The sequence below is a fragment of the Labrus mixtus genome, chromosome 9 (genome assembly GCF_963584025.1).
Source record: "Labrus mixtus chromosome 9, fLabMix1.1, whole genome shotgun sequence".
NCBI classification, from domain to species: domain Eukaryota; kingdom Metazoa; phylum Chordata; class Actinopteri; order Labriformes; family Labridae; genus Labrus; species Labrus mixtus.
The window spans coordinates 17,600,791-17,617,573 of record NC_083620.1 but is presented as its reverse complement, the minus strand read 5'-3'; the positions used below and the strand labels follow the sequence as shown (position 1 = coordinate 17,617,573).

Below are 16,783 nucleotides of genomic sequence, written 5' to 3'. Positions count from 1 at the left end.
GAGAAATGGAGCATACAAATCACAGCTTTAACAAAGCAGTGCCAGATGATGTGAAGAATACTGCTAAGGATGTACATATGCATATTTTCTCTATTTGATTATGAAAACAAAGATGTGAAAAAATAAACAATTAAATGTTATACTACAGGGGTACTGAACAGAGGATTAGAAATCTTATATTTTTGGAGCACCAGCATGAAACCAAAACAACTTGCGGTGCATTGTTGTGTTAGCATGCTAATGCTAGCGATCTTTACTATGCTCGTATCTTCACACTGCATGTAAATTTACCCGAAATGACCGTGATCTAGAAACGCTTAAGTGGCATTCAATTAAGCAGTGAGTACAGTATGTTATTCTTCTTTTCTCTAGTCCCTCAATTAAACAACTTTTATACTCGAGGGGAGGAGTCTGCCTGCCGTCCAGGCGATGTAAACAAACTGAAGATAGGACTCGGAAAACTCGGAAAACATCACAGACAGTGGGACTCAGGTGTTACAACCATTGTAGACAGTCATGACTCACAGAGTTATTTTCAGAGGATATACTTGATTTCTATTACATTTAAGTGTGAAAAATCGCATATAAAGCCTTTAATTAATAGAATGTCCTTGACCACATTGTGGTTATCAGAGAACCAAGTCATTTCTATTGAAACATCCAAAACTAAAATGAGTCTCGTGACTAATCTGTTTGATCTGTTTCATTCTGTTCGATTGTAATGTACACACAGCATAGTGCATTTATAAGAATTCAATGTTTGGGACCCAGGTAGAATAAAAATGAATTGTTTTCTACTTAGTGATACTTTTTATGCATATGAACTTTGCACTTGATATTCAGCTAAAATTAGCAGGTAGATATTACCTTTTACAGACTCTGTACTGCTGATTAATTGCTAGATCTGTAATATTATATAAGACACACTCAGAGCTTTTATGACAGCTCCATACTGGAGAAACACAAACTATAAATAGCGCTGGAATCTGAAACACAACACTGCGTCTATGTGTTCACACATATGAGAGAAGGGGAAAAAAGAAATTTCAGACAGTGAGATGGAGAAAGGCAACCAGAGTAAGAAAGAGAGTGGAGAGGGGATACAAAGGCTAGTGTATCAGAGACATCTCTCCTGCTTTCGATCACCTGAGGCACTTGGAGCTCAAGGATATTGCATTTGTGTTGACTGACACAAAACATACTTGATGGAATGAAAATCGTCTCGAAAGAGATGACTCGTCTCGTTCTGCAAACACTCAAATATGAAAAGAAAATATGAAATGGGCTCCAACACTGACCTAACATTCATCACAAAGGTTGACTAATTAAATCACTAAATAAGAGTGAAAAGGTTCTTGTCATCTACCACAAAACATGCAGGTCAAGGAAGTTTTGGAAAATGGTGTTTTGTTATCACATTCTTTGTATCTTTGAACAGCAACTTTTACCAAACCAAAAACTTCACAAATTAAAATTAGATGTACCGTTTTTGTTTGTAAGCCTTTTGAGGAGTTTATAGCTGGTAATAACACTGACTGACATCAATGATCATGCCTCTATATGACTTACTAAAGCAAACAAGACCATCAGGGAGAGTATTAACAATTTATATACAATCCTTTATGTTTCCAACTGCCATGGAAAATATTTACAGTGAGAGATGAGCAGGATAGTTTCATTCCAATTGAGAACAAAACTTAACCATGTACGGGAAAAGACCAGCAAAGATATTAGGCGTTTCATTTTGTTCAAAAAGGTTGCCAAGATACCAACAGAGAATCACAAGTTTTGTTGGGTTTATTTGGTCCAACGTTCACCTCCAATTGCAGTTCTGTTGGTGTAAGTGTAATTTCTGAGCCAGTCAGCCTGATATCTGTATTTTTACAGCTTAATCTCAGTAACATTTCTACCTTCTGATTGACATAACTGATCATTATCATTAGTATTATGAGTCTAATTCAGTCAATTTATGATCCCCATCGGAGAGAGAGAGAGAGAAGTCTGCTGATATGTCCCACCTATGAATGCATTGATTGAGGTGGATCTTATCATAAAACTGAAGCCTCTCATTAGGTCTTTTCATATTTATTCATTTTTTGGTTCAGCTGCTTGCTGCCAATATTATCCTGCACTCCAGCACTATTCATATTGCCAGTTCAATGTGCAATCTTAACGCCCCTATAATATCGCACGTTCAATATGAATTGTGACAGAGGCGTAATGCTGAGGGCGAGTCATCCCACCTCTTTGACAGCATTGGAGGTATAGTAACATAGGTGTTACAGGGGTGAGACAGGATCACAGTAAGATGACAGAGTCAGCGGGGGAAGACAGCACTGTGTGTGCTCGTGTGTGTGTGTATGCCTGAGCGTGTGTCTATGTGGAGCACCAGCTGTTTGTATACACGTCGTGCCTCTTCAATGCCATCACACAATGTAAAATCACAGACTGGGGCACCAATATTATCTTTTAATGCGAAAGTGCAAAGGCGTAATGACAGCAGAGCTTTGTTACGGTGCCGTTTCAGAATCTAAATCCCTCTGTTGCCTACTTTTTTGTGGTGTTGTGTAATGTGTTCAGGAGCGCATTTTTTTCTGCACTCTTCGATGCTCCTATCCCTTGTACTGAAGAGGAGCAACTATGCACATGACTTTCTTTTCATACTCAGTTTTGTGTACTCTAAAGTTACCAATTGCAATACCAGTTGCAATCATGGCCATGGCTTCATGGCTTGTCTTCTGGGAGCTAAAAAAAAAACTGCTACCGAATTCTCCTCCAGCAGCTTTACCTCGGATCACTACTGGCCTGAGGAGAGATCAACCAGGACCTGATTAATGGGTCTGTAAGCCCCCTTTGGAAGCAATCCTACTGAGGGTTGGGCCAAACAATAACAAATGGGACATTCAGCAGTCATCCTTTACTGCATTAATAACCTCAGTTATTGATTGATCAGCATTAAAGTTTTAAACGAGAAACAGGACTTAATCGTTGGTGTGTGACATGTCTTTACTACACATCTAAGACTTTCTGCTTGCACTTTCAGAAAAGGGCCTTCTAATTCATTTGAGACATTCAGGCTCCATGGCTCAAAGGGAGAAATCAATATAGAGTAACACCAAGTTACAATTTCGATTGGCACATACAAAGGCTGATGTGAGTGATGACGGTAAGAAATTAAGTTTTAATTGAACAGCAAAATACATACATTGATTTATTTACTAATGTTTAGGTCATTGAACAAAGATTTTCCACCAATTGTTTACTTTCAGAGGAATTGTTTTGGGTCATTTGAGCTGGGTGGGAGTGAATTGTCTACATCTAAATAATAATAATAATAACTTTATTTATAAAGCGCTTTAAATCAAAGTGCTGTACAAAGCAATACAGTTAAAATACAGGAAAAAACATACAGAGAAATCATGACTCATACTCAACAGTAAACAGATGAGTCTTTAACTTTGCTTTAAAAACCTCAACAGAACAAGCCTGCCTAATGGCCAGAGGTAAACTGTTCCAAAGTGTCGGTGCACGGAAAGAAAAAGCCCGCTCACCAACTGTCTTCTTTCTGTCCTTTGGGACACTCAGGAGACCCGTCCCCTGAGAACGCAGGGCTCGGGCAGGCACATAGGGGTTCACCAGGTCGGTAAGATACAATGGTGCGCTACCATTTAATATTTTAAAAAGTTAGCAGCAGCACCTTAAAGTCTGCTCTGGCCAATGAAGAGAGGCCAACACCGGGGTAATGTGTTCATATCTGCAGGCTCCGGTTAGAACACCAGCTGCAGCATTCTGAACCATCTGCAGACTTTTCTTTGGCAGACCTGACAGAAGGACATTACAATAATCTAGCCTAGATGACACAAAGGCATGGATGAGGACCTCAGCATCCTTAAACGACAAGATTGATCTGATCTTGGAGATGTTTCTCAGGTGGAAAAAAGCAACTCTGGTCACCTCCTATATTCAAACGATAGTGTCTGATCGAAAAGCACACCAAGATTCTTAACTCGGTCTCTGCGATTGATTACACAATCATCGAGAGACAAAGTAATAGGATCAAAAAGATGACCCAGTTTCGCTGGTCCGATAAACATAATTTCTGTCTTAGCAGAATTAAGCAACAAGAAATTTTTTGATAACCAGCTCTTAACAGCTGCAAGACAGGCCTCAAGTTTAGCTGTATCGTACTTACTTCCTACACCTAATGGCATGTACAGCTGCAAATCGTCAGCATAACAATGAAAAGCAATCCCAAAAGAACGCAATATCTGACCCAGTGGGGATAGGTAAAGTGAGAACAGCAGTGGACCCAGTACAGACCCCTGTGGAACCCCGTGCCTAACAGCACAGGGCTCAGAGAGTATGTTGTTATATAAAACACATTGAGACCTTTCTGACAGGTAGGATCTTAACCACTCCAGAACTTGTCCTGAGATGCCAAAATAGTTCTCAAGCCTATCCAGTAGAATACAGTGGTCCACCGTATCGAAAGCAGCGCTAAGATCCAATAACAATAAAACACTGGTTGAGTCTGAATCTAAACATAGTAGCAAATCATTCACCACTTTTGTAAGTGCTGTTTCTGTTGAATGATTTACCCGAAAAGCAGACTGAAATGGCTCAAATAGCTTATTAGTGATAAATAATTTAGAAGCTGATTTGAGACCACTTTCTCAAAAACTTTTGACAAGAAAGCAAGAAAGCAAGGTCTATAATTGGTCAGGGAGTCTGCATCCAAGCTAGGCTTCTTTAGTAAGTAAATGGTGTGGTGGGGGTGGTGATGGGGGTAGGGGAAGAAGTGTTTGAGGTGCTGGTGCATCTCAGGTCAGAGACAAAGATTGCCCTCATCAATCTAATGTCTCTTCTCCTAAGGTAATCATTTCCACAGCACAACATGGCATCTCATTAGGCGGATTGACTCTCGGTGTCAGTCAGCCCCAGACACCTTCAGAACAAAAGCCCTGGTGTTAAAGAACACACACACTTAGATTATTAGAACACCTGATGGCCCAGGTTCTTAAAAACTACTGAACAGTGGATTTGTTGATAATGTCATCCCCCCAACCTCTGCCACGGACTCGCACTCAATACACACGCAGACCGGCATTGAACACCATTGGAAAAACCTGAAATTGCGATATATTTTATTACAGCAATATGAATAAAAAAAGAAATGTATACAAGATATTGAAGTGGGTTTATATGTACATCAATTAGAAATTCAATCATATGATCATACTTTTTATCATTTGGGTCTTTAAGTCATTTTTTCCTGGGTTTAGCTCTCTGACAGCGCCCCATTATTAAACAAAAGCTAATGGTCTTTTACTGCATGTGATTCACATAAGACTTCAGCGTGTGGGCCATAGGTGTGGACCCTAAAAATGAACCCTCCCTAGGACCACCGCCTCGTTAACAGTCCATTTGTGTGACCACAGCATTGACTAGCATTGGTTTCTCCAGTTCTAAATCCCACAGCACTTCACCAGTATAAACAGCAACCGGCGCTAAGGCTTTTTCCTTCTTTTGGTTTTTATGCTGCATTCAAGAGCTCCACGGACAGCCCAGTTTCTGAGTTGGAAAGTCTTTCTTCCGACTTCAGTGTGTTCCCTTATTTCAATTTGGAAAGTTGGAATGCTTTAACAACAACAACAACAAAACATAAATGCTACGAAGAACATTTGTGGAATGTCAGTGTTACAAGTTATACTTAAGCAAAAAGTTAACGTGCAATATGTGAATCCATAAAATGTATCTTAACATTAACAAAACATACCCCACCAATCACACACTCACACAGACCACGTGATGGCAAATATGACATCAGGTTGGCAAGTTGGACACCTTATTCTTTCCTGAGTTTCCAAGTTGTTGTTCTGACTTGAGCATGTGCATTTTCAAATTCAGAAAAAAAAATTTCGGATGTGTCCGACACCAAATGAATGCAGGTTTTTTTTTCTTTTGTTATCTTACGCTGGGTTCGCAAACAGATTTGAGCTGTTCTACAGCCACCTTCTGGCAGGAGTGCAGCATTCCAACGAAGCAGCAAGAAATTGATAAGAAAATCCTAAAAACGAGATAATAGTCACATGAACTCTTGGATTTTCTTTAAAATAATGACTATTCCAAATATTCAATAAATTTCCCATCCCTAGTGCTGTTTACAAGGTTGAAGAATCATGAAAAAAATGATTCTGAAAAAAATGTCATTCAGTAAATCAAGACCTTCAAGCCACCCAAGAAACTTCCTCAATAGCCCATACAAACATACTTGGACCACCAGCCCCAGAGTCTCTGTTCTCTAAGAGGCTGTTTAATAGGAGGTTTGAAAAAAGCCATGCCACAGAGACTAAATATGAACAGGCTGAAAACAGAGAGGACCATTAATAGATGTCTTATTACAGTTATGTTTCTTTGCCTTGGGCCTTAATTTATCCATCTACATAACTCTGTTTCAGGTGAAATCATTGTTGAAAAATGTCAGCCAAAATCAACATTTGTCCGTCAAGTCACTCACTGGTGGGACTTTTACACCAGGGAATTACAAAACACATATTTGAATGTTGCCCAACACAATAGAGAAGCAGGTTTAATGATCTATCCTCTAGTAATAGATGAACTTGCAGGATAACACTCCTTTAGTCTTTTTGCTTGTTCTCCCACACATCACCTCTCTCTTTCTCTTGCCAACTGAGCTCAAGGAGACAAATGAAATGAGTGCTGGCATGCTCCCTGGACATTTTAATTAGCTAGTCTTTAATTTAGCCTGACCCCTTTTCAACTTTGATCAGCCAGCGTGAGCACTGATAAGGACCCGTCACTCACATGCTAACACTGGAGTAATTCAACTACACATGCCTCTCTCTTCCATTCGCAGATGCTCTCCTCCTGCTCTGTTGTGGGATCTCTTCACAGAAATATGCTGCATGCACTGTGTGCATTCATCGCAGCGCTACATTCCCCACAGCACGGACAGTGACAGGGTGGAATACTAATGCATTACTTGATTATTGAGTTAAGAAACCTCTAGAGGCAACACCTATGTGTAACAGCAGTTTTCACTTCCAATGGATAGGACTGTGTTTCATTCAGTCTAGTAATGACATATGCTTTGAAGTGTATGATACCTGCTGAAAGGAAACACAATACATTAAAACTTGAGGTGCTTAAAAGGACCTTTAAGCAAAGCAAATATTAGTTTCATACTCGATATTGGATCAGAACACAAATTTCTCTGTTAGTATACCATGTCATATTAAATCAAAGTTGAAGTTACTTCGTAAAAGATAGTATTCTTATTCTGTTTTTGGACCTCACTGGAACACACTTCCCAGAAATCAAAACAGTTTTGCCAGTGTCATATTGGTCGATTGTAAGACACATCAACCCTTTTTTTTTTGTCAAATCCACCATGTTTAATTCATGGATTCATAAGAGTCTATGGTCTTAGCTTCACTTTGGCACATCAATTGCTGCTGGTTGACAGAAAACATGTAAGTAAGTTGATGATTTGTGCAGATACAAGGGCTAATGGAATGAGAGCTCAATCAAGATTGTATGAGAGGAGATACGATTGTATCATTTTTTAAAGATTCAAGATACTTCCTGTGTCCCAGTACACCATCTAAGGGCATTTTCAGTATCGATAACCAACAATACTAGAGGAATCTGCTGTAAAGCCCAAGATCAGCCCTAGAGTTACCAGTATGCATTCCCAGCATACACAGACTGTGACAGATCCAAAGCTGCAAGACAAATCCTCTCTGTGCTCTGTGTGCAAGCTCTGCCAGGCAACGGACTATGTGCATGCTCCATTTCTCTTATGGTGAGCAGTACAATCAACTGAAATTCCCATGGTCACATTTGTCTAAAGTAGAAACAGACTGTTGAAAATAGTACTTTCACAAAAAATGTTCATCTACATATATAAATTAATTTACTACAATATAATGCAGTGATTTTCTGATCCACCTCTGTTATTGTGTGTTATACTGCTGAAAAGTACAGATGACATTTTCTATCAAGGCAGCCGTTTTCTTGCTGGAAACTAAATTACTTAATTCCAATGTTAATTAAATATTGTTACTTTACACATACTGTAAAATGTGAACTCAGTGTGTATTTTGGCTATTAAAGAATAATCCAGACTTTGACGTTTATCCGATTTTAGAGCCATTAAAAAACTCTAACCAGCCAATCATCAGCATAATCTAATGGAGAGCACCAGCTTTACAAACTAGACTGACCACTGTCAGCCTCAGTCCTCATGCCACCAGACCAGACACTCATAATCCAACTGTGACCTTTTGTGCCCATTACCATTTTATCCACCAGGCAAAGTGGTTCCATCCATCAGACAGCTTACCCACTGACAACAGCCAGTTTCTGTGTCACTGTGACTGGTGGTCCTTCCAATTTGTGAAGGGGATTAGGGAGTGGCTACAAAGGCTGAAACAATAGCACCCCTGACCACACACCGCTGGGGCCAGCTGTTGCATCCAACCCTTCTACCGCCCTTCATTCTCGTGCTGATGGCATGGGGAGAAGCATGTGGCGAGTTTTCCCACTGCACACTCTGCTTCTCACACTGTTTCTAATAGCTGAGGTAACATGTCCCCCTCTCTGCCTCAGTTCCTCTTGTTACATCCTCTGACAGTCTGCTCTTCCATGTTTCCTCTGAAACCCTCTCACTACTCATTATCTTTTGTTCTTGACTGATGCACCTCCTACATTCTCTCTTGAATTTTTCTCAGTGGCTTTTTCGTTCTCTCCTATTTCATATTTTAAAACAAGCTAAAAGTCCTCCTGCAATCCTTGTCCTTTCCTCTGTTTTCGATCTTATAGTACTTTTAAAGGATAACGTCCTTTCAACAGGTAGTCATGTATTCAAAGTAAATCAAGACCTGGCCATCAATGATCAGGTACATAAGACCAGAACAAAACCAAGCAAACCAGAGAATTATGCCAGACGGGATGCATCACACAATTCACACTGGATTACTTTATATACTCACAAGACTAGAAAGACCACAGTTGTCAAACTCAAGGTCCCCCTCCGTAACACCCTTTATTCTAAATAATGAATCCACTAGAAGCTTATTCAAGGGTTCAGTCATATAGATTTAAGCAAAAATATTTAGTCCTTACCCGATGAGGTCTTCTTTGAAAAATCTGGCCCAATACCAAATATGAGTTTGACACCCCTGAGATACACAATGGCATAGGAGACCTTATTGTGTTATGTTTCCTGGGTTTAGATTTAAAATATGTAGGCTAATACTAGCAAGGTAAAGCCTGACTTCAGTTAATAATGCTTACCAAATCATTGCTCCCTATTTCAAGCCTGCACAACAGAATTTACAGTGTAACCACCCATGGCAAAGTTATGAAGAAATACATCTTAATAATTGACCAAGGAGTAACGTATGTGTGAATGTATGCCAGGCAAAGTCCCTGTGTCATAGGGTCACATCACAGTAAGCTGCTGTGTTTTGGGGCATCTTTCCTGCTGTGTCCTGTTTGGTGTGTCAGGTGTTTAGCTACCTCTCTGCCTCCGACAGCGACAGTTGGAAATGTTATTAATGACATTTAATTGATGTGATGGGAGCAAGGCTAAGTGATTTGGATATGCACACTATGGAAACTCAATCATTAGCTGCCATAGATAGTCCCCATTTGACCGCCCACGAATCATAACCCAACACTGGGAAAGCCTGGGAGGGTGACTGAAGAGAGCATGGCACTATGCAGGAGGGGCACACAGACCGCCAACTATCACTTCATATTTATAACAGTTGCTCAGTTTGTAACATGATCATTTTTAGGCTAAACTAGTGGAAATGTAAACTCACAGCAATCAGATTGTTGGATGAACTGGGGCCCTATGCAAACAAAGAAGAAAACGGGACCGGGCTGGTGATGGTGATGGTCAGCAACGGTCAATTAAAAAAAGTGATTGGAGCAAGTGCCAATGATGCCCCGACCTTTCACATCTTATCCCCAAAACAAAATATATTCTCGATATAATTGAATAACAAATAAATAAAACAATCTCTGATACTTTTGGTACTAAAGAATGCAAAACTTTTGAGAGAGTGGAAAAGAGGAGCAGGACATTAAGAATAATAAGGGGATATTGGGATTTTTTATTTTTTTACGATTGTCTCATGAGGGCTTAAATTTAGAAACACAAATATAAAGGGCGACACCTCCTCGTTCTGGGTTTTGTCGGTATGCAGGCAGTAGTGTATCAGCCTGCCTTTTTGTACCTCTCTCCTCTGCCCTCGGACACAGAAGACACAAAAGTAACCATGTAGCGTTTGGGGACAGGGACCAAGAACAAAGCAGAGAGACAGCGATGTCTCCTGTTCTTCCCAAAGCATAAAGCCCGGAATCTTCCTGAACAGAGCAAAATAAAAAATACCATGTTATCAAAAGAGGTATGAAAGTTTATATATCTGGTATTGTGACTACCCTAATTCTTTGTTTATAAATCCCAAATATTCTATAAGAAAGAACACTTCACAGAGTTACAATGACGTCTCGCCTCGTTTGAAATATCTCAAAACCAAAAAATATTCTCTCTTCCACAATGCAAGAGTGAAAAAGAAGTGTGTGTCTTACATCCTATAAGTAGAAAGCATCAAATGTTACATCAAAAACATACATTTTCATAAATCACTATGGATTATCAAGATAAGTAATAATTATTGGTTGGTCTGGTAGCTGGAGAGGTGCCAGATCACCTCCTGAGCACTGCCGAGGTGCCCTTGAGCAAGGCACTGAACCCCCTCCCCACCACCAGCTCAGGAGCGCCCGCTGTGGGCAGCTCCGTCACTCTGACATCTCTCCATTAGTGCATGTCCATAGGATCCTGTTTGTGCATGTGTGTGTTGTATGACTTACAGAATGTAAAAACAGAATTTCCCCTTGCGGGGATCAATAAAGTTAATCTTAATCTTATTGATCAACTTATCAATTAATGGACTAACTGCTTCACTGTTTCACAGTCACATTTATATAATAGAGTTACTCTCAGCCATGGACATCTTAGTGCTGTTATTACTTCTGACTGACCAGATGCCGACGCTAATTGTCAGCTGAAAAGTGCCAAGAGCCACCCTCGCCATCACCCTTATGTTTCTCATTTCTATTAAAAAGTGTTCTCTTTAATTAAAGTCAATTTATCACACAATAAACCAGGTATTTTGCCTTTAGCATCTTTTCTCTTTTTGAGCGGTTTAAGCTTTTTTAATACTGGTTGTTTAGTCTATATGACAGGTTAAGCTGTTGCTTTTACAGTGTGTTGTAACATTTCTATTCAAATATAGAGAGCTGTTCCGCTATTTCAGGACTTTTACTAAATAAATCATTTATCATTCTGTTAATGTGTCATTGATTCTCAGAGACAGTTTCAGTCTGTCAGCGCTCCCTTCATAATCTGTGATTCAGCTTGTAGAAGCCTGCTTCTTAACTCTTTCTAAACCCTCAGATCCCCTCTCCGCTTTCTCCCCCATGTATATTCGTTGTGTTACACAGCGAAGGCTTACTGCTTGTGAATCATGTATTATCCGTTGTCCTCTGCTCCTGCCCATGCATCTTCTCCTTTCCTCTAATTTCATTTTCCAGGAGAGCTGCCAGGCATGTGGAAGGACCACATGAACAATTTATACTCTGTCAGTTGAGCCACGATCACAATATCTTCACAGTAGGCTATTTAAATATTGAGACAACTATTTAAACAGCTCTGATTAAACAGGAGTCAGTCAAACAGAAACAATGGACACAGAGAGGAATTAGTGTCCCCATGAAAGAGATACAGACAGCTATGTCAGACAGCAATGATCTAACAGCAGAAGTTTTAAATAAACAAACAAGAGCTGAAGTCGGACGCTTTATTAGAAGCTCAAAATGTCTTATGATGGGACTAAGAACTATTGTTTGGTAATTTATGCATTAACACCTTTGTAAGAAACAGATGCTCAAAAACCATGTGATGAATTTTAATACCTATTCTGACACGTTTTCTCTTCATTATCACTCTGACCAAACTCATCCTCTACATCAAGACTCCCTCACTTGTCCACAAGGAGTGGACAAAACAGGGAGTGTAGGGATTGCCTAGACAATGACTCGGCCACCTTCAGGTGTGAGAATATTTTGAATGGTTGAAAGTTTTTAATTATCTGACCTCTGCTTGTAACAGAGTCTTTCTACATGTCAACATTATACTTCCTGCTGTTGAATTTTATTTGCAATATTTCTGATCAAGCACTCATAGCTTTCCCCTTACTGCCTTATCTGACAGACATCCACAAGCTGCTCAGTTCTGTTAGTAGCTATTACTGCTGTCTCCTCAATCGGGGTGTTAGGTGGTGAGCTACTCCTCTGTCTCCCACAGCCACAGTGCTACCACATTATCAATGTAGTTTATTTGCAGCGCGAGAACAGGAAACAGTTTAGCCGGTTGACAAAGGAAGTATACAATAAGCAAAGGAAGCCCTCAGTCCACCAGGCAGTTACCATGTTATGCTTCTAACAACTGCTCTGTTTGTGACTGAACCAATAGTGGACTGGGAGGGTCAATCAAAGCAGTGTAACACAATACTTGACAGTCACAAGGTAGAGAAGTGCAGTCGAGTGCTATTGTGGCTGAATGATTACACTTGAATCATTATACATCAGATGAAAATCTGTACATTTTGTTGGAAAACGTGCACTTTTTGAAAGTCCTTAACGTGGGAAAAGTCTGGATGTTTCTGGAGTTGACTTGTGTGTTTCTCTTAAAACAGTAATTAGCTGAGCAGCAACAGTATACATGAAGAAGCCAGATGGCCTTCAAGCCGGAGTGGGGCTGTGGTCAGCTAAGGCCTCCCAAACAAGTTTTTCTTTGGCCTCCAGTATACTGTAACTGTCTGCCAGAGTCCTTGTACCTGTCTGCCTCAGTAATCTGCCAGGGAGCAGACAAACATCAGTGGGCCTTATCTCGTCTTCTCAGGAGCAGCCAGGAAAGGAGGCAGGAAAAAGGCAGGTGGCCCAGAGGCAACACAGACAGGAGCAGACTGATGAATTCAGTCAACACACAAACAACACAAACAGCTCATTACACACACACACACACAAAATACACACCAAAACCCACACAACTTATTTAGGACAGAAGGGACTGGGCTCATCAGATATATGCTGTGTTTCTGTTAAGTGTGTAGAGAATTTGCGCTGGGCAGCAGTGAGAGCATCAGTTAAAGGAGCAGCATCAAATATTATTTTATTTGATGACCCACCAGAACCAGTACATTATTTCAAGTAAAGATGGGAAGAAGAATTTACCCAATGGCACTTGAAAGATGCAGATGAAAAAGAGAGGCAATAATACACCATCTGCACAGAGGTGATATTCAATACTTCTCATCTCATGCCAGATTGCACATGTGGGCAATGAAGCTCTTATCAAACCAGTTTCCCTGAGCCAAAGTCAGCAAAAAGTCAAATTCTGTCAGTGTTAGATTTCACAGGGCACTGAGGCCTCAGAGAAACTCAATGTCTTTACAGAACACTGTGTTCTGGCATTTGTATTCATAGTATACTGGAGTTGCCTTTGGGGGATATGGTGGCTAAAAAATGATGACGTGTGTAATTCTGCATATGAATATGAATCTTGCTTTTCTGTTTTAAGTTGGTACATTCAGAGGACAGTCGTAGTTGTACGTTTATGGGGTATGATGCTGCAAGACCTTCTATCTGTATATTCCAAATTTTTTTTTACAGATCTCTGCTGGTTTTTGGAAAAATGCAGATCCTTTCAGTATTCACCTAGAGGCTTCATGTGATGTAATCTCTTTTTTTGTACTAACAGAGCACAGCAGGAAGCAGATGAAGGAAAGTCACTCAACGACAATGTGTCATGGTACCAAATTGAACAGCCCTGGCAAAAGAAAACCTGAAACAGTCAGTCATTTGTTAAGTACTTGTTGCCTGGCACCTTTATCCACAGATACACCATTTGGCTGAATTTGCAAGACATCAAACAACTATAGGAACGTCAGATAAATGACAGAAAGCCATTGCATGCTGAAATTCTTGAGGTATTTTTATCAGTCAGAATGCAAGATCAAAAGTTACATTTATGTCACTATGTAACAAATTGGAACTGTATTTTCCTCACTACAGTAAGTGGTCAGTGCAACCAGCACATTACAACCCATATTTAGTGAATTCTTAATGGACTTTAAAGGATTCTATGATTCTCTCCTAGAAGAACTGAAGTCATTTTGGTGCCTAAAACTATCCAAACTGTGATCATGACACAATGTTTCTCAAACGTTGCAGATGTTTGTCTGGCACACTTGTTGCTGGTACTCTTACTATCTGCTTTTTCGGAGCAAAGTCATTTGTGTCATTTTGTGAGTCAGCAGTAATCAACTTATTCTGTCGTAGTAACAGGATGTGTTGTTTTAACGCTTCATGGTTTAGCTCCAGTTGCCTTTCTGAATTGCAAAAATCAAAAGTTCCGATAATTTTACAGTTTCGCAGCCTCAGACAGCCATGACTATCAGTGTGCATTTTAACTGTGCGTTTATTAATGCTGCTTTTCATGCATCTCAATAATGTATAGTATGCTCAACACATTTTGCGATAAGTGATACAAGCAGTCAGATAGACTTGAAGTCCTTGTAAAACTCAGATTATAACAGTCAATGATACAAAGAGCTGCATAATTTCAATGGTTGTATCTATGCTACCCTCAAACCGAAGTCCATTAACATTTTAAACACAAAGAAGATATCCTTCAATAGTGAATTTCAAGTGTATTATTTACAAAAACACATTTGAAATCATAACAGAGTCTGAGCAGACATAAAAAAAACTTGAAGACTTGATGAAAGCTTATAGTTTTGCAGTAAAGGGTCCTGATAGGCAGTGGAATAGTTGTGTAGAGAATGATCACTGGTGACATGCTTGATCTGGAGTTTGTTTATTTTCACACACACACATGCAAAATACAGGATATTCACTTTCCCAAAATATACTTAAACTTTTCAGCCAAAATTATTCAGATAGAAGTTGTTGGTTGGAAAATGAGAGATGGTAACAGAAGGTAAAAGTTCATCTACGAGACTGGTCGAGACCCCTAAGGCGGGGGTCCAATAAAAAAAAATAAAAAAAAAGGAGAGAAAATTCAATTGTCATGGCTCAATGACATGGATTTACAAAAACCTTCCAGCAGCAGAAATCTCAATAAAATAATCCCATTTCACGCAAACAGTGCTGAATTATAGTGCAATAAGCAGCTTTTGTTCTCAGAGTAAGGTCTTAACTAAGGCCATAGAACCAGCTTGGCTTTCTAAAAAACAGATTTTTACCCATTTTCATTACAGTTATGGCAGTTATTGTTTGAGCAGCAAGTATCTTTTAAACTGCTTTGAGCTAAAAAAAAAAAAAAAAAAAAAAAAAAGGTAACATTGCCACAGTGGAGTTTATCATTAGCCTTTAGAACACAGCTGCGTCAAATACTTGATTCTGATTGGCCAATTACACACAGCAATGGTCTGCTATCCCTCGATGGATCACCAATGTTTTGAAAGACAAACTATTAATAACAGAAGCACAAGGTTGCCAGGGACGCACCATCCTGGGGACTAACTTTAAACATCAATCTGCTGAAAGAAGTAGGGCTGTCATGGTAACCGCAAAAGAATTAACAAGCCCACCGCGGAGCACTGTAGGCCACCGTCCAAACCGCACTTGAAGTCACCTAACCCCACCTCATGTTAAGACAGAAACAATGGCCACTGCACTACCTAAACTGAATGTAGCCTGTATAGTACAACATGGCTACAGAATACATAACAATAGGCTTAGTACTTAAAACTGGTGCTGTGCTGATTCATGAGGATCTGTTGACCTTGTCTCATTTTACCATAAATTGAAAGTTTCAGTTTAGCTTAATGTGAGGCATAAAACCTCATTTAGCTCATTTTATAAAGGCTACAAAGTTGACATTCGCTTTGGAAACAGCTCCAAGAACAAGTAGGTGCGCTGTTATGCTTAGTGGACGTGCGTCGTAAACTTGTATGCCCATCCTTCTAATGCGCACTGTTCGAATCAGGAGCATACTGCGTCACAGGATTTACAAAAGGTTTGAGGTGATCGAAGGCGCAGTCGTTTTCTTTGTCCTCAAGATAGGAACGTTGCAGCTTTTCGCCTGACCAAGCCTCAACTTAAAACAAACACAACCCCATGCGTCAATGAGAGCAAAAGTTAATTTGCTATCTTAACAACGTGAGCACTGGGTGTTAAAATGACAACTGCGTTAGATGCCAAGTTGCTTTGCGTCTGACCCACGATAGGTCCCAATGACTACCAGCTATTGTTTTTAGCTTATATTTACTCATATTACACTCTTGAACCCCCAACACAAAGACAGAAGAGACCTTAGCCTAAACATATAAGGATTCATTTCTTTTCTCTATGCAGTCATTGAACAGAGAACCTACCTTTGATCTCCTGAGGTGTGGGGCTCTAGTCCATCTTGCAGCACAGGAGGCTGTCTGATCTGGGTGGTTGTGGTAGCTCCTTAGCTTTTCCTCATCTCACATACACATATAGGATGTTACCCCAACGTCCACACAATTGTGTGTAAACACACGTGCACAGCTTGGGCTTTGCCTGCTGCACTGCTGCCTACAGACACTCTGTAAGAAAAAGAGAGAGAAAAAAAGAGATAAGAAATCTGATGAGAAAACACAAAGGGGATGAATCTTATTTTATGAGACACACAGAG

The 16,783-nt window shown here is 39.9% G+C and overlaps 1 protein-coding gene across 1 annotated transcript in view; it reads right to left on the bottom strand.

Moving 5' to 3' along the window:
• Positions 1-16,783, bottom strand: part of grik4 (glutamate receptor, ionotropic, kainate 4) — a 245,424-nt gene that overhangs the window by 166,962 nt on the left and 61,679 nt on the right. The window contains exon 2 of the mRNA XM_061046622.1: positions 16,497-16,694. The gene's annotated coding sequence lies outside the window, so the exon portion shown is untranslated. The remainder of the gene's footprint in view (positions 1-16,496; positions 16,695-16,783) is intronic.